The 18469-nt window shown below is 55.2% G+C and overlaps 1 protein-coding gene across 6 annotated transcripts in view; it reads left to right on the forward strand.

Annotated features, from left to right (window-relative positions):
* NFIC (nuclear factor I C) overlaps window positions 1–18469 on the forward strand; it is a 112894-nt gene that overhangs the window by 23610 nt on the left and 70815 nt on the right. The gene's annotated exons all lie outside the window — the stretch shown is intronic.

Here is an 18469-nt window from a genome sequence, read left to right on the forward strand (position 1 = left end):
AAATGCCTGATGTTGAGACCAGCAAGCTTTGCGGGGTGAGGAAATCCAAGCTGGCTTCCCAGAGGAGGAGGTGCAGCTGAGCTCAGCTCTGCAGGATGACCAGGCTGCAGTGAACAAGGGGATGCCCCAGGGGGCCTGGCAGGAGCGTGGAGGTGGGAGGCCTGACGCCTGTGCCTCTGGTTCCGGTGCTAAGAGCAGGGTTGGTCCTGTAGCTTCTTGGCTGTGTGGCCCGCTTGGACTTCAGTTTCTCCTGCCTGCCAAATGGTGGAGATGATCAGAGTCCGTAGCTGGACGGGGCTATGGGAGGTTCCAGAAGATCATGCGTGTAGCCACGTGCAGGGTGTCAGCTGCACCCCAAGACCTGCCATGCCCACCCAGGCTGTGTCTGGAGCACGCATGAACCCTCACACACCCAGGGGCTGCCAGAGCATGTGGGATGGGTGCACGCCAGACGCAGACCCATGCAGGTCACCAGCCCAACCCCAGCCCAGGCAGCACTCTATAGAAAGAGACAATTGCGCAGCCTGAGAGGGAGGGACGTTTCCCGGAACAAGGGGGACTCTGGGACCAGACTGCCCGTGCTCCAGACAAAGCCCTTCTTTTCCCCAGCTGTATGGACACAACCCTTTTCTGTGCCTCAGTTTCCTCCTTGGTGCAATGGGAGTAACAGCCATGCTACCTTCTAGAGCTGGTGCAAGAGTGAGACAGGGTCACGGGCTCCCAGGCTCTGTGGTGTGTGGAAGGACAGCAGGGCAGAGTTACCCAGTATTTTTTTTGTTTTTTGTTTTTCCTGGAGACAGGGTCTCGCTCTGTCCCCCAGGCTGGAGTGCAGTGGTGTCATCTCGGCTCACTGTAGCCTCAACCTCCCAGGCTCAAGTGATCCTCCTGCCTCATCCTCCCAAGTAGCTGGGACTACAGGTGCACACCACCATGCCCAGCTAATTTTTAATATTTTTTTAGAGATAGAGTCTTGCTATATTGCCCAGGCTGGCCTCAAACTCCTGGGCTCAAGTCATCCTCCTGCCTTGGCCTCCCAAAGTGTTAGGATTACAGCAGGCAAGAGCCACTGCACCACACCAGTTACCCAGTCTTTTTTTGTCTGGTTTTTTTTTTTTTTTTGTGGGGGGGAGATGGAGTTTCACCCTGTTGCCCAGGCTGGAGTGCAGTGATGTGATCTCGGCTCGCTGCAATCTCCACCTCCTGGGTTCAAGCGATTCTCCTGCCTCAGCCTCCCCAGTAGCTGCGATTACGGACGCCCGCCACCATGCCTGGCTAATTTTTGTATTTTTAGTAGAGACAGTGTTTCACCATGTTGGCCAGGCTGGTCTTGAACTCCTGACCTCAAATGATCCACTGGCCTCAGCCTCCCAAAGTGCTGGGATTACAGGTGTGAGCCACCGTGCCCGGTAGTTACCCAGTCTTGATCTTGATTCTTTGACCTTGACCTTAGCATCTTTCTCCTCCCCCACCCCCACTAATGAGCAACAAACCTACTGGGGCTGGCTATGAGGGGGCATTGGGGACGGTGGGGGCAGAGAGGTGGGCCGGGCGACTGCCTGTTGGGGGCAGGAGGCAGGGGTCACCGTGGGGGCGGGGGTGCTCATCGCCACACAGGGCCAGACCTCTCTGCCACCACACATCTTCCTCGCCCGGCCCCGCCCCCACCTCCTCCGCGCTGAGCTGATAAAATTTTGAAGCGAGCTTTCTGCTGCAGTCAGCACAACCTCTGGGCACCTCCCCACCCCCACCCGGCCCCTCCCGCCTCTGCTCAGCAGGCAGGCCTGTGCCCCGGGTCAGGTTGGCCTCTCTGAGTGAGGGCTGCACCCTCCCTTGCCCCCAGCCTGCCCCCTTCGTCCCCAAGGGAATCCCTGCTTCAGTTGGCCCCAGCAGGCCACACACCCCCCAGATTGGCCCCAGCAGGCCACACTCCCCCCAGCCATGCCACCTGCCCACTGCGAGTACTCCATCTCCTCATGGGGGTGAGAGCTGGGCCTGGACTCCAACCCCAGCTCAGCTGCCCACTGGCTGGGTGATCTGGGGCCGGTCACTCACCCTCTCTGTGCTTCATTTCCTTGTCTATAAACTGGGGGGCTCAAAAATGGTTGCCCTGTGGGAAATGTCACGTGCCCAGGGTGAGGGCTCAGTAAACCACCATGAGGCACCGTGAAGACCAGGCATTAGGCATGGGGCTAGGGCCCTCCATGGTTATCGTTACTAACGTTATCCTCTTCAGGATTGGTTTGTTTGTTTGTTTTTGTTTTTGTTTTTGTTTTTGTTTTGAGATGGAGTCTTGCTGTGTCCCAGGTTTAAGCAATTCTCCCGTCTTAGCCTCATGTGAGTAGCTGGGACTACACACGCCCACCACCACGTCCGGCTAATTTTTGTATTTTTTTTTTTTGTATTTTTTTTTTTTTTTTTTTTTTTGAGACGGAGTCTCGCGCTGTGTCACCCAGGCTGGAGTGCAGTGGCGCGATCTTGGCTCACTGCAAGCTCCGCCTCCCAGGTTCACGCCATTCTCCTGCCTCAGCCTCCGAGTAGCTGGGACTACAGGCGCCCGCCACCACGCCCGGCTAGTTTTTTGTATTTTTAGTAGAGACGGGGTTTCACCATGTTAGCCAGGATGGTCTCGATCTCCTGACCTCGTGATCCACCCGCCTCAGCCTCCCAAAGTGCTGGGATTACAGGCGTGAGCCACCACAACTGGTCTTGTTTTTTAGTTTTTGCAGAGATAGGGTTTCGTCATGTTGCTCAGGCTGATCTCGAACTCCTGGGCTCGAGTGATCCTCCTGCCTCGGCCTCCCAAAGTGCCGGGATTACAGGCGTGACCCCCTGCGCCTGGCCCATGCTCCTCATTCTGAGTATAATCTCCCAGTGCCAGGCCTTTCCTTATGCTGTTCCCTGAACATAGAATGTCTTTCCCATATGGAAAACCCCAACTCTGGCTGGGTGTGGTGGCTCATGCCTATAATCCCAGCACTTTGGGAGGCCATGGCAGGTGACTCTCCTGAGCTCAGGGGCTCGAGACTAGCCTGGGCAACATGGCAAAACCCCGTCCCTACCAAAAATACAAAAAATTAGCCACCTGCCTGGCTAGAAATTCTTGCCCATTCTCACAGCTGCCCTGTGAGGCAGGGATCATTGCTGTATGTTTTTTGTTTGTTTTTGTTTGTTTGTTTTAGATGGGGTTTCACTCTGTCGCCCAGGCTGGAGTGCAGTGGCGCGATCTCGGCTCACTGCAACTGCTGCTTCCTGGGTTCAAGCAGTTCTTGTGCCTCTGCCTCCCGAGTAGCTGGGATAACAGGCAAGTGCCACCACGCCTGGTCGGTTTTTGTGGTTTTAGTAGAGACTGGGTTTTACCATGTTGGCCAGGCTGCTCTCGAACTCCTGGCCTCAAGTGATCTGCCCGCCTCGGTCTCCCAAAGTGCTGGGATGACAGGCGTGAGCCACCGCGCCCGGCCTGCTGTATGCGTTTTACAGAGGAGGAAACAGGCTCAGGGGAGGAATCTGACCTGCTGAGGTCACACAGCTGAGACTGGGCCAGGTGGGATTTGGACTCAAGCAGCGTCTACCTCTGCCCTGTCCTTGACACCAGCCTCGTCCTCTGTTAGTGTCGGAAGGGGATGGGCGGAAATTGTGGTGCGTGAGGGAGCAGTCTGCTGGCATGGTGTGGTCACCTTCTAGCACGGTTGTGTGAGGATCTCACAGGCTGAGGTCTTACATAGGGTCCCCAGGCTGTGGCTGGCCTCAAGGCCTCCACGCTGATCCTGGCGGTTGTCACCTTGACAGCAGGAGGAGTGGCCACCAGCTTCCTTTTCCGAACCGAGAGTCCCCTTGGCTGTGGAGCATCCTGGCCCAGCCAGAGTGCAGCGTCTGGCTTTCATCAGCCCTGCTGGGCAGCTGAGACCCTGGGATAGATGCGGAGGGAGGGATGGGCATAGGGCCTTGGTTGGCCTCTTGGGGTATGCAGGGTGGATGTCGGTGGAGGGGCACCTGCCACGGGGCTGAAAGCAGCCACCACTTGCAGTGTCACAAGCGAGAGAGGGGGCCGGGCGAAGTGGCTCCCGCCTGTCATTCCAGCACTTTGGGAGGCTGAGGCGGGTGGATCACCTGAGGTCAGGAGTTCGAGGCCAGCCTGGCCAACATGGTGAAACCCCATCTCTACAAAAAATACAAGAATTAGCCAGGCGTGGTGGTGGGCATCTGTAGTCCCAGCTACTCGGGAGGCTGAGGCAGGAGAATTGCTGGAACCCGGGGGGTTGCAGTGAGCCGAGATCGCGATACTGCACTCCAGCCTGAGTGACAGAGTGAGACTCTGTCTCAAAAAATAAAAATTAAAATTAATGAGGGCGTCCGGGCGGCAGGAAAACAAAGCAGGGAGGGACGTGGAGAGGGGCTGGGGGCCACTCTGGATGGGGAGGGCTTCTCTGAGGAGGCATCTTTGAGGTGAGGCTTAAAGGGGGTGAGGGAGCCTGGGGAGGCTGGAGGGAGGGGGCACTGGATGGGTTGTAGCCAGTACGAAGGCCTGGAGCCCAGGAACAGCATGTGGAGCTGGCTGGATGTTCAGGGGGTAGTGAGTGGCGAGGGCCGCCCTGTGGCCTCCCGGTGAGGGTGACCAGCCAGGGATGGGGCGGGAGAGGGTGACCCGGGTGTTCTCTGACCTGCCACGTGCTGGTGAAGGAGGCTGCAGGAACCAGGGCCCAGAGAGGGAAGCCGCCTGCCCGCCCAGGGACTAAACCCAGCCAGGCCTCCCCGCCCCCTCTGGCAGCCCAAGAAACCTGAGGCGCGGGCGGGCACCATGCCAGGGCTGGGTGGAGGAGGGGCTGCCAGGCCCGCCCGCCCCAGCAGCTGCCAGCCCGCCCCAAGCCGCCAGCCCAGATGGTGCCCATCTGCTGACGCCGCCATGGGCCAGCCTCCCGTTCCCGCCTTGCGTCGTGCCAAGCTCCTGCAGTCCAGCGCCTGGAATGGCGCGGTGGGCAGAGCCCGGCCTGGGAAGCTCACAGCATGCCAGAGAGGCTGCCCTGGGTGCCCTGGAGAGGGTGGCAGGAGAAACGTAGGAAGGGGAGGTCCCCAGCACTTCCTGGGTGGAACTGGGGAGCAAGGACCCGAACAGGGATGATGATGGCGGCAAACACACATGGAGTTACCTCTGTGTGCCAGGCTCCGAAGCCACTGTCACCCTAACTGGTTTAATTCTCTCCCCCATCCAAGGAGGAAGGGACTTAGACCTTCTGTTGTGTTCTAGTGGAGGAAGCAGAGACCCAGAGATGGTCAGTCACTTGTCCAAGGTCACACAGCTCCTCAGGGGCAGAGCTGGAATGAGTGTCCAGAACCCCTGTGAAAAAGGGATTGAGGCCGGGCGAGGCAGCTCACACCTGTAATCCCAACACTTTGGGAGGCTGAGGCAGGAGGATCACTTGAGGCCAGGAGTTTGAGACCAGCCTGGGCAACGTAGCAAGACCCCCCCCCAACACACAACTTTTTAAAAAATAAACCGGGTGTGGTGGTGTATACCTGTAGTCCCAACTACTCGGGAGGCTGAGAAGGGAGGATGGCTTGAGCCCAGGAGTTGGAGGTTGCACTGAGCTGTGATCTCGTCACTGCACTCCAGCCTGGGTGACAAAGCAAGACCTCATCTCTAAAAACTGTTTTTTTTTAAAAGGGGTGATTGAGGCCAGTTGTGGTGGTTCACACATGTAATCCCAGCTACACAGGAGGCGGAGGCAGGAGAGTCGCTTGAACTTGGGAGGCGGAAGTTGCAGTGAGCTGAGATCGCACCACTGCACTCCAGCCTGGGTGACAGAGTGAGACCCTGTCTCAGAAAAAGGAGGAGGGTATTGAAATCCCTTAAACCTCTTTTCAAAAACAAACGGAAAGTACCCTTTGAGGTTATCTATTGGAAGCCACACCCTCTGAGTCATCTGGATCATATAGTACAGTCTGTGCACACTCAGGGAGTGAAGGAAGGAAGGAAGGAAGGAAGGAAGGAATGAATGAATGAATGAATGAATGAATGAATGAGGTGAACCCTATGGAAGGGGACCAAGCCCGGGGCCAAGGTGTCCATGAAACTCATCCTGAGCTTGACGGCAGGAGAAAAGGGTCTCAACCTGGGAGTGAGGGGCCTGGGTTAACCACAGTGCTGCCCTGGCTTGCTGTGTGGCTTTGAGAAAAGTCCTGCCCTCTCTGGCCTGGGGTTGAGGGGAGAGGAGGGTGAGAACGGGCAGCCTTGTGGGCCACAGACAGGAGCAAGCCAGGTCCTCACGGAAAGCCTCCCAGCCTCTTCCGCTTTTATGGATCTTCATCCCGGCCGTGGGTTGCCGCGCTGGGGAGACAGAGAGGCCGTGAGCGTGGGTGACGGTGCCCGTTTATTTGTACGGTGGACAGAATTTGTGTTTTCGTGTGCTCCAGGTGGTGTGGGGCATATTCTCCTCTTTGAGCCTCTGTAGAATGCAGAGAATCAGAGCTGTGCCTGGCGCGTTAAGGATTGTAGTCAGTGGGCCGGCGCGGTGGCCCACGCCTGTAATCCTAGCACTTTGGGAAGCCGAGGCGGGCGGATCACAAGGTCAGGAGATCGAGACTATCCTGGCTAACACGGTGAAACCCCGTCTCTACTAAAAATACAAAAAAATTAGCCGGGCGTGGTGGCGGGTGCCTGTAGTCCCAGCTACTCGGGAGACTGAGGCAGGAGAATGGCGTGAACCCGGGAGGCAGAGTGAGCCAAGATCCCGCCACTGTACTCCAGCCTGGGCGACAGAGACAGACTCCGTCTCAAAAAAAAAAAAAAAAAAAGGATTGGAATCTATGGTCTCTGAGAAGCATACAGAAGGCACTCAATAAATGCTCATTTCCTCCCTGGATCCTCTCCCCAACCCCAGGAGGGAAGGAGGGAGGCGCCGGTGCTGCCACAAAACCCCAGGTCTCCTTTTCCCAACCCAGTGAGCCAGCGGGGGCACCAGTGACCCAGGAGTGGTTGTTGCCAGAAGCTGTCACCCTCTCCAGGTGTCTGGACAGCAGAGGGGTTCCTGGTAGCAGCAGCCTGGTACCCCCCAGGGCCGGGCAGCCAGGTGTGTCAGCCGTCTGTCTTTGCAGAGAAGGTGGCTGCCGGGTGTGAGTCGCAGACACCAGCTGATGGTGTATTTATAGCGATGGCAGGAGTCCGCGGGGCACACGTCAGTGGTAAAGAGGGGCGGGCAGGTGGGGTCCAGCTCCCACAGCAGACGAGAGCCCACCAGGACTGGCCAGGGAGCTGGGCAGAGTGTCAGGGAGAATGAGGGGCACGTTCTCCAGCTGGGAGGCCCAGGCTCACACCCCTCCGCTCAGGAACTGCGTGATGTTTGCCAAGCGGCGTTGGAGCTGCAGGCCTGTTTCCTCCCCCCGCAAATGGGGTTGATAATAATGCTGCCCACCTAATAGGGCTGCATAGGATCCAGTTAGTGCATGAAAAGCGTGAGGACAGGGCCAGGTATACAGTTAGCACTCAAAAGTGATTTGTTGCCTGGAAAAGGGAGGGAATCCCAACATGGGCTATAATGTGGATGCACCTCGAGGACGTCACGCTCAGTGAAATAAGCCAGACACAGAAGGACAAATCCTGTGTGGTTCCACTCCTAGGAGGTCCCTGGAGTCGCCAGATTCACAGAGAAAGTAGGATGGGGGATGCCAGGGGCTGGGGAGGGGGCTGAGGAGAGAGAATGTTTCATGGGGACAGAGTTTCAGTGTGGGAAGATGAGAAGGTTCTGGAGAGGATGGTGGTAATGGCTGTACAACCCTGTGAATACACTTAATGCAGGGTTAATGCCGCTGAACTTAGAAATGGTTAAAAGAGAGGCAGGAGGATTGCTTAAGGCCAGGAGTTCGAGACCAGCCTGGGCAACACAGCGAGACCTCATCTCTACAAAAAGTGTAAAAATTATCTAGGCGTGGTTGCACGCACTTGTGGTCCCATCTACTCAGGAGGCTGAGGCAGGAGGATCGCTTGAGCCCAGGAGTTTGAGGCTGCAGTGAGCTATGATCACACCACTGCACTCCAGCCTGGGCCACAGAGCAAGACCTTGTCTCAAAACCAGAACCACTCCCCACAAAAAAATGGTAAATTTACGTTATCTAGATTTTACCACAATCTAAAAATGTAGTTCTAGTTGTGAATAATGACAATAACAAGTAATAATGTTATATATATGGCCGGCTGCAGTGGCTCTACTAAAAATACCAAAATTAGCCGGGCATAGTGACGCAAGCTTGTAATCCCAGCTACTCGGGAGGCTGAGGCAGGAGAATCATTTGAACTGATTCTCAAGTGGAGGTTGCAGTGAGCCGAGATCATGCCACTGCACTTCAGCCTGGGGGACAGAGCAAGACTCCATTTCAAAAAAAAAAAAGAGAGAGAGAGATATTATCTCATTTAAATTGCTAGGCACCCCCTATGCTCAATTCACAGATGAAACAGTAAAGCACAGCGTTGACAAGAAACTCACCCAGGGTTACACAGCTGTCTGCAGGGCAGAGCCGGACGAGAACCACAGTGATGATGGTCATGATAATGACAGTAATAACTACTGTGCTGTCACCACAGACACTATTTTTTTAATTTATTGTTGCATGATTATATACGACATGTTGCTAATTATTACATTGTAACATGTGTAACTTTTTTTTTTTTTTTTGAAACCGAGTCTCACTCTGTTGCCCAGGCTGGAGGGCAGTGGCGCAATCTCAGCTCACCACAACCTCCGCCTCCCGGGTTCAAGTGATTCTCCTGCCTCAGCCTCCCAAGTAGCTGGGACTACAGGCGCCTACCACCATGCCCGGCTACTTTTTGTATTTTTAGTAGAGATTGGTTTTCAGTATGTTGGCCAGGCTGGTCTCGAACTCCTGACCTCGTGGTCCACCTGCCTTGGCCTCCCAAAGAGCTGGGATTACAGGTGTGAGCCACCGTGCCCGGCCTACGCCTGGCTAATTTTTTTTTTTTTGTTTGTTTGTTTGTTTGTTTTTGAGACGGAGTCTGGGTCTGTTGCCCAGGCTGGAGTGCAGTGACCGCATCTCAGCTCACTGCAAGCTCCGCCTCCCGGGCTTACGCCATTCTCCTGCCTCAGCCTCCCGAGTAGCTGCGACTACAGGCGCCCGCCACCTTGCCTGGCTAGTTTTTTGTATTTTTTTTTTTTTTAAGTAGAGATGGGGTTTCACCGTGTTAGCCAGGATGGTCTCGATCTCCTGACCTCGTGATCCGCCCATCTCGGCCTCCCAAAGTGCTGGGATTACAGACTTGAACCACCGCGCCTGGCCAATTTTTGTATTTTTATTAGAGACAGGGTTTTACCATATTGGCCGGTTTGGTCTCGAACTCCTGACCTCAGGTGATCTACCTGCCTTGGCCTCCCAAAATGCTGGGATGACAGGCGTGAGCCACCGCGCCCGGCCTAAATGAGACAATATCTATGAAAAAACTAACCCTTTGCACGTGATGAGTGCTGGGAACTGGTGGGCTCTTTGAGGAGTAGGTCCTACCACCACCCTGCAGATGCCCTTACCCAGCAGAATGCTGGTTTCTGCATGAATGCATTTGTGTGGGGACTCCCGAGATAGCCCCTGAGGGGCCCTCATTCACCCGGGTGGGGCCCAGGCCCTCCCAGAGCTAGTGGGAGGAGGAGGCGCCTTGTTGCACCTGTGATACCCCCCGTTGTGACTGGGCTGCAGTTGTCACCTGGCCCCGTGCCCGGGAAGCCAAGGGGAGGCTGAGGGCAGCTAGGGACAGCTCCGTGCTCATGGGCCCCTCCAGCCAGCTGCCAGGCTAGCCCCCTCCCTCCAGCTGGGCGTGGGCAGGAAGTCACTGATGGTCATGGTTGGTGAGGGGTGAAGCAGGGGGCATTTGGGGACACCAGATGTCTTGTCCAGATGGGGAAACTGAGGCCCAGAGAGGGGCAAGGCATTGCCCAGGGTTGCCCAGGAAGGGTCTTGGCTCTTATCCCTTCTAAGTCCCATCTTTATTTTTATTTATTTTTTTTTTTGGAGACGGAGTTTTGCCCCATTGCCCAGGCTGGAGTGCAGTGGCATGATCTCGGCTTGCCGCAACCTCCGCCTCCTCAGTTCGAGCGATTCTCCTACCTCAGCCTCCTGAGTAGCTGGGATTACAGGTGCCCGCCACCATGCCTGGCTAATTTTTGTATTTTTGGTAGAGATGGAGTTTCACCATGTTGGCCAGGCTGGTCTCGAACTCCTGACCTCGTGATCCACCAGACTCAGCCTCCCAAAGTGCTGGGATTACAGGTGTGAGCCACCACACCCAGCCTAAGTCCCATCTTTAGGTCTGCTTGACTGTTCCAAGGCCACCCAGAGGGGTAGTAGGGACAGCAAGGAGGGACCCCAGGGTCTTAAGGCAGAGCATCTGCCAGAGGAGAGGGAGAAGCAGGTTCTGAGGGGAGGGAGGCGTAAGAATCCTGACGCTGAAGTGGTTTCCAGATTCCCCAAGGCACGAGTCCTGAAATCCCCAAGGCTTGAGTTCTAGAATTTCTTCCACTGGGGTCCTGACCACACAGGCGATTCTAGAATACTCCTAGGTAAATTCCAGACCCAGGGGTCCAGGAGAAATAGAATGTTGGCCGGGCGTGGTGGCTCACACCTGTCATCCCAGCACTTTGGGAGACCAAGGCGGGCGGATCACTTGAGGTCAGGATTTCGAGACCAGCCTGGCCAACATGATGAAACTTAGTCTCTACTAAAAATACAAAAATGAGCCGGGCGTGGTGGCGCGAATCTGTAATCCCAGCTACTCGCCGAAGGCTGAGACAGAAGAATCACTTAAACCAAGGAGGCAGAGGTTGCAGTGAGCCGAGATCGCGCCACTGCACTCCAGCCTGGGCAACAGAGTGAGAGACTCTGTCTCAAAAAAAAAAAAAAAGAATTCCTACCACACATATAATTTAATATTTTTCTGGTCCTCACACTTAAGCGTGTAAATTTAAATATACTGGGAGAATTCATTTTAACATTATTTTTTAACATTATTTTAAATAACGTTAATTTTTTTTTTCTTGAGATAGAGTCTCGCACTGTCGCCCAGGCTGGAGTGCAGTGGTGCAATCTCGGCTCACTGCAACCTCCACCTCCTGGGTACAAGCAATTCTCCTGCTTCAGCCTCCCGAGTAGTAACATTAAAATGTTTAATTTTAACATTATTTATTTAACCTAGGGCATCCGGAATATTACCATTGCAATCCATAAGCAATAGGAAAAATTATTGGCCGGGCATAGTAGTTCACGCTTGGAATCCCAGCACTTTGGGAGGCTGAGGTGGGAGGATTGCTTGAGGTCAGGAGTTTGAGACCAGCCTGGCCAACATAGTAAGACCTTGTCTCTACAAAAACATTTAAAAATCAGCCAGGCGTGGTGGCGTGAACCTGCGGTCCCAGCTACTCAGGAGGCTGAGGTGGGAGGATCGCTTGAGCCCAGGAATTCGAGGCTCCAATGAGCTGTGATTGTGCCACTGCACTCCAGCCTGGGTGACAGAGCAAGACTTCAACTCAAAAAAAAGTTATCGAGGTAGTTTATGGTCTTCTTTCTTTTTCCCCCCCCTACACTAAGTCTGAAATTTGGACAGACCAGATTTCAAGCACTGGATGGCACATGCGGCCAGTGGCTGTTGTATTAGGCAGGCCTTGCTAAGACATCTGAGTTCTAGAGCCGGGGTTCTCGATGCCCGGGCCACAGACGGGTACCAGGCCTGTGAGGAACCCGGCCACACAGCAGGAGCTGAGCTTCCCGCAAGTGACCATTCTCACCTGGGCTCTGCCTCCCGTCAGATCAGCGGGCGGCTTTAGATGCCATAGGAGCGTGAACCCCACTGTGAACGGCGCATAGGATCTAGGTTGTGTGCTCCTTATGTGAATCTGACTAATGTCTGATGATCTGAGGTGAGGCAGTTTCATCCCAGAACCATCTCCCCACTCACCCCGTCCCTGGAAAAAAAATTGTCTTCCATGACATCGGTTCCTGGGGCCAAAAAAGGTTGGAGGCTGCTGTTCTAGAGAATTCGGAAGATCTCCAATCTCCCAAGTTGGGTTCTTGAAAATGTGAGGGCAAGTTCTAAACCTTCCAAACTGGTTGCTTGAAAATCCAAGGAGGCCGGGCGCGGTGGCTCACACCTGTCATCCCAGCACTTTGGGAAGCCGAGGCAGGCGGATCTCTTGAGGTCAGGAGTTTGAGACCAGCCTGATCAACATGGTGAAACCCCATCTCTACTAAAAATACAAAAATCAGCCGGGTGTGGTGGTGGGCGCCTGTAATCCCAGCTACTGGGGAGGCTGAGGCAGGAGAATCGCTTGAACCCAGAAGGTGGAGGCTGCAGTCAGCCAAGATCACACCACTGCACTCCAGCCTGGGCAACAGAGTGAGACTCTTAATTCTTTTGCCCAGGCTGGAGTGCAGCGGTGCGATCACAGCTCAGTGCAGCCTTCAACTCCCAAGTTCAAGCAGTCCTTCCACCGTAGCCTCCCAAGTCGCTGGGATGACAGGCGCCCACCACCACAGTGGAATTTTTTTTTTTTTTTTTCAGTAGAGATGAGGTCTCACTATGTTGCCCAGGCTGGAGTGCAGTGGTGGAATCATAGCTCACTGCAGCCTCAATCTCCCAGGCTCAAGTGATCCTCCTGCTTTAGCCTCCCAGGTAGTGTAGTACAGGCGTGCACCACTACACCTGGCTGATTTTTTATTTTTATTTATTTATTTATTTATTTAATGAGATGGAGTCTCGCTCTGTTGCCCAGGCTGGAGTGCAGGGATGTGATCTCGGCTCACTGCAACCACCTCCCAGGTTCAAGCGATTCTTCTGCCTCAGCCTCCGGAGTAGCTGGGATTACAGGCACTCGCCACCACGCCCGGCTAATTTTTGTATTTTTAGTAGAGACGGGGTTTCTCTATGTTAGCCAGGCTGGTCTGGAACTCCTGACCTCAGGTGATCTGCCTGCCTCGGCCTCCCAAAGTGCTGGGATGACAGGCGTGAGCCACTGCACCCGGCCTTATTTTTATTTTTCATAGATAGGAGGTCTCACTATGTGGCCCATGCTGGGATTTCCGGCTCTTTGAGCTTTCTTCCAAATTGGCTGGGGCTGGAGCAGGACTCCACTGTGGCGGGAAGTATTTCGGTGCAAGGGGAGCAGTTGTGGGGACTGGTAGTGACCCCCAGTTACTGTCTGTTGTGCTTTGGATGCCAGGCACGGGAAGGCTGGCTGTAAGTGTGTGTTTCCAAAAGGTTGTTATGGGGCCTCGGGCACACCCTCACTGGGTCTGGATCCCAGCCCGTCTACCACCAGGCATCCCTTCCGGTGGGCAGAGCTACGTGAGAACTTCCCACAGGGATGCCATGGCTGCTCGTAGCCTGGAGCTTGCAGAGCTTTGTTTAAAGGCAGTGGCTGGGGCTGAGTGCAGTGGCTCATGCCTGGAATCCCAGCACTTGTGGAGGCCAAGGTGGGCGGATCACCTGAGATCAGGAGATCGAGACCAGCCTGGTCGATGGCTCAAGCCTGTAATCCCAGCACTTTGGGAGGCCGAGACGGGCGGATCACGAGGTCAGGAGATCGAGACCATCCTGGCCGACACGGTGAAACCCCGTCTCTACTAAAAAAATACAAAAAAAAAAATAGCCGGGTGAGGTGGCGGCGCCTGTAGTCCCAGCTACTCAGGAGGCTGAGGCAGGAGAATGGCGCAAACCCGGGAGGCGGAGCTTGCAGTGAGCCAAGATCTGGTCACTGCACTCCAGCCTGGGCAACAAAGCGAGACTCCACCTCAAAAAAAAAAAAAAAAAAAAGAGACCAGCCTGGCCAACATGGCGAAACCCTGTCTCTACTAACCATCTACTAACCATACAAAAATTAGCTGGGCGGTGGTGGCACACGCTTATAGTCCCAACTACTCGGGAGGCTGAGGCAGGAGAATTGCTTGAACCCGGGAGGCGGAGGTTGCAGTGAGCCGAGATCATGTCATTACACTCCAGCCTGGTCACAGAGTGAGACTCCATCTCAAAAAAAAAAAAAAAAAAAAAAGCAGTGACTGTCATGATCGGTTGTGGCATCTAGTGGGAGGCGGGGGTGTCTGCGTGTGTGTTTGGGGTACACTGTGGGGGGATTGCAGGCATATTGAGGGCTTACCAAGTACCTGGCTCATCTGAGCCCTCAGGAAACTACATTATTGGAAGCTGCTTCACCGTCTCACAACGACCCACTGAGGTTGGAGTGATGATTAACGGCATTTAACAGATGGGGAAACTGAGGCCCAGAGAGGCAAAGTCACTGGCCCAAGGTCACATAGCTAAGGAGTAGAGTCGGGATTTAAATCCAAGTCTGGGAAATCCCAGGGCCTGCAGTGGGCACCAGATAAAGGAGCTGTTTGGGGTATGGCAGGGACTGCCCTGGAGCATTCCGGATCCTGCCTTTGGCCCTACAGGGCTTTGATGCTGGTGAGCAGGCCGCAGGTTCAGCCGGCTCAAGGAGCAGCTTCGGGGCTGTAGCTGCGCTGGGGGCTGGGCGGGCCTCAAACCCCTGGACCTGGGGAATCAGGGAGGCGTAAGCTGCATCTGAGGTTGGGTGTCTCTATGCCTCTGTCTCTGTCTCTCTCTCTCTCTACCTCTGATTCTCCCCAAGCTGCTTTGTCTCAGTCCCTGTCTATTCCCACCCCACCCCACTGTCTCTTCGGCCTTGCCAGTCTCCTCCCAGCCCCCCATCCCACCCAGTGGGCTGCCCGGAGGTGGCGGCAACAGGCAGCTGAATGGGCTTCTTGTTCGTGGCCACACCCGCCCCTTGGGGTCACCCTGGGACATGCCCAGGCAGCGTGGCTGCCTTAAAGGGCCAGTACCCAGAAAGAATGCGAGCAGGGGAGGCTGCGTCCACTCCCAAATCCCACCGGCTCCCAAAGGTGGACCACTCATGTGTCTGTCTGACGGGGGTGGGGAGCTCTGTACCTAGACACCCTCGTGGCTTGGGGGAGGCCTATCTGGAGAAGGAGACGTGATAAGGTTTGGGTTTGACCTTGGATAAATCTCTTCGTCTCTCTGTGCCTCAGTTTCCCATCTAGATCGGGGGCTCCTTGGAGCCACCCCTGTGGGCTGCTGGGCAGATGGCATATTATCCGGGATTCTGCACACAGTTGACGCTCTTCCTGTGCCCACCGTGCCTTGATAGTGCACCTGCCGTTTCAGCCCAGCATTCATCCACTGTGCAGACTTGGCAATTCCTTCTTCACCTTGCTCCGTGCCTCAGTTTCCCCAAATGTAGAATGAGGCGATGGCTGTCTTAGCTTCACAGAGAGCTACGCAAGGATTGAGTCGGTCCGTGGAATTAGAGGGTATTAGAGAGAAGGGCCTGAAACACTGCTGAGTGTCACCTCCGCTGGTGCACTTATTGAGCACCAGCTGCATACCAGGCCTTGCTGAGGAAGCTTCACTGCAGAGGCTGCAGTGAGGTGAGAGGGGAAGGCCACCCAGCCTGGATCTCACTCTGGTGTCATCGCCTCCTGCCTCTGCTCAGGGCTGTGCAGCCTCAGGCTGCTCCCCTGCCCTCTCTGGGCCTCAGTTTCACCTTCAGAGCAATGGGAACAGCCCCATCCCTTCACACACTGGAAACCATCACCTTCTGCCTGGGAGGGGGTTGTGTTGTCCCTGGGAATCCCAGGCATCCCCTAGACAGGAGCCAACCCAGAGGCCCTCGGACCCGGGCTGCACCCTGTGACCGCTCCTGGTGGCTGTGGCGCTCCCATGCTCCAGGCCGGCCCCACAGACAGCCCGGGACAGGTTACTGCCGGATGGACAAGCCTGTGCCTCACTGCCTTATGTAACCAGTTTATGCAAGGGCAGCCGGCCCGCTTACATAAGGGGAGGCCGGGCCAGCGCCCAGCTGGGGAGGGGGAGGCTCTTAAAGGGACCGGCGTCCCCCGCGGCTCCCTCCACGGGCACTGGTGCGAATTCATGGGCGAGCTGTGGACCCCGCTCTCAGTAAGGCCGCCATGAATGTCATTATGATTATCTTTGTGGATGTTGTTTATCATTACTATGTTCTTTTCCCAGGGCGGGGGTTCAGCTGAGCGGAGGACCATGCCCAGTGCTTGGGCAGAGGGCTTGGGCCGTGGCGCTGACTCTGGGTGCCACTTGGTTAAATCCCTCTCTCTGAGCCTCAGCCTCCCCTTCTGCACAGTGGAGCAGTGCAGGAAGGCAGGGGGTCCTGGAAGGTCCTGGCCCTGCTGCCTGTTCACCGTGTGGCCTCGGGCAGGTGGCATCCCCTCTCTGGGCCTCAGTTTCCCCATCTATAAAATAGCGCCTGCTCTGTGGAGTTGCTCAGGGAGAGCTGATAAGACACATTAAGAGTTTACATGCCCGCCGGGCATGGTGGCTCACACCTGTAATCCCAGCGCTTTGAGTGGCTGAGATGGGAGGATCGCTTGAGGCCAGGAGTTCAAGACCAGCCTGGGCAACATAGTGAGACCCCCATCTCTACAAAAAATAAAACTTAGCCAGGTGTGGTAATGTGTGCCTGTAGCCCCAGCCACTGGAGAGGCCAGGGCAGGAGGATTGCTCAAGTCTGGGAGGTTGAGGCTGCAGTGAGCTGTGATTGGGCCACTGCACTCCAGCCTGGACGACACAGCAAGACCTTGTCTCAAAAAATAAAAATAGGCCAGGCATGGTGGCTCATGCCTGTAATCCCAGCACTTTGGGAGGTCGAGGCAGGTGGATCACTTGAGGTCAAGAGTTCCAGACCAGCCTGGCCAACAAGGGGAAACCCCATCTCTACTAAAAATACAAAAATTAGCTGAGCGTGTGGTGGGAGCCTGTAATCCAGCTACTGGGGAGGCTGAGGCAGGAGAATCACTTAAACCTGGGAGGCGGAGATTGCAGTGAGCCGAGATCGCGCCACTGCACTCGAGCCTGGGCGACAGAGCACGACTCCATCTCAAAAAATAAGTAAATAAAAATAAAAATAGGCTGGGCACAGTGACTCACACCTTTAATCCCAGCCCTTTGGGAGGCTGAGGCGGGAGGATTGCTTGAGCCCAGGAGTTTGAGACCCGCCTGGGCAAATCCCTGTCTCAAAAATTTTTAAAAACATAAAGAGTTTAGGACAGCATGGAATACAGATGCTGTCAGCACTCATCCAGTGGAACCATTTTGCAGCCAATAAATATTTAGTAAGCTCCTACTGTATGCCAGGCACTGCTCCAAGTGCTGGGATACTGCAGTGAATAGGACAGATTAAAAATTCGGCCCTAGGGCCGGGCGCGGTGGCTCAAGCCTGTAATCCCAGCACTTTGGGAGGCCAAGACGGGCGGATCACGAGGTCAGGAGATCGATACCATCCTGGCTAACACGGTGAAACCCCGTCTCTACTAAAAAATACAAAAAACTAGCCGGGCGAGGTGGCGGGCGCCTGTAGTCCCAGCTACTTGGGAGGCTGAGGCAGGAGAATGGCGTGAACCCGGGAGGCGGAGCTTGCAGTGAGCTGAGATCCGGCCACTGCACTCCAGCCTGGGCGACACAGTAAGACTCCGTCTCAAAAAAAAAAAAAAATTCGGCCCTGGCCAGGCGTGGTGGCTCACGCCTGTCATCCCAGCACTTTGGGAGGCCGAGGCGGGTGGATCACGAGGTCAGGAGATTGAGACCATCCTGGCTAACACGGTGAAACCCTGTCTCTACTAAAAATACAAAAAATTAGCCGGTCGTGGTGGCAGGCGCTGAATCTGAGGCAGGAGAATGGCGTGAACCTGGGAGGCGGAGCTTGCAGTGAGCTGAGATCGCGCCGTTGCACTCCAGCCTGGGCAACAGAGTGAGACTCCGTCTCAAAAGAAAAGGCCGGGCTTGGTGGCTCATGCCTGTAATCCCAGCACTTTGGGAGGCCGAGGCGGGCGGATCACGAGGTCAGGAGATGGAGACCATCCTAACACAGTGAAACCCGTCTCTACTAAAAAATACAAAAAATTAGCTGGGCATGGTGGCGGGCACCTGTAGTGCCAGATGCTTGGGAGGCTGAGGCAGAAGAATGGCGTGAACCCGGGAGGCGGAGCTTGCAGTGAGCTGAGACCGCGCCACTGCACTCCGGTCTGGGCAACAGAGCGAGACTCTGTCTCAAAAAAAAAAAAATTCCGCCTTGGTGGAACTCACAGTTTGGTTGAGGTGATGGGCAAAGAACAAGAAATAAATGTTGGTTTAGGCCAGGCGCGGTGGCTCACGCATGTAATCCCAGCACTGTGGGAGGCCGAGGCGGGCCAATCACCTGAGGTCAGGAATTTGAGACTAGCCTGGCCAACATGGTGAAACCCCATTCCTACTAAAAATATAAAAAATTAGCCAGGCGTGGCGGTATGGACCTGTAGTCCCAGCTACTGGCAGGGGCTGAGGCAGGAGAATCGCTTGAACCCGGAAGGCGGAGGTTGCAGTGAGCCGAGATTGTGCCACTGCACTCCAGCCGGGGCCACAGAGCGAGACTCCGTCTCAAAA

The sequence above is a fragment of the Theropithecus gelada genome, chromosome 19 (assembly GCF_003255815.1).
Source record: "Theropithecus gelada isolate Dixy chromosome 19, Tgel_1.0, whole genome shotgun sequence".
Taxonomy (NCBI): domain Eukaryota; kingdom Metazoa; phylum Chordata; class Mammalia; order Primates; family Cercopithecidae; genus Theropithecus; species Theropithecus gelada.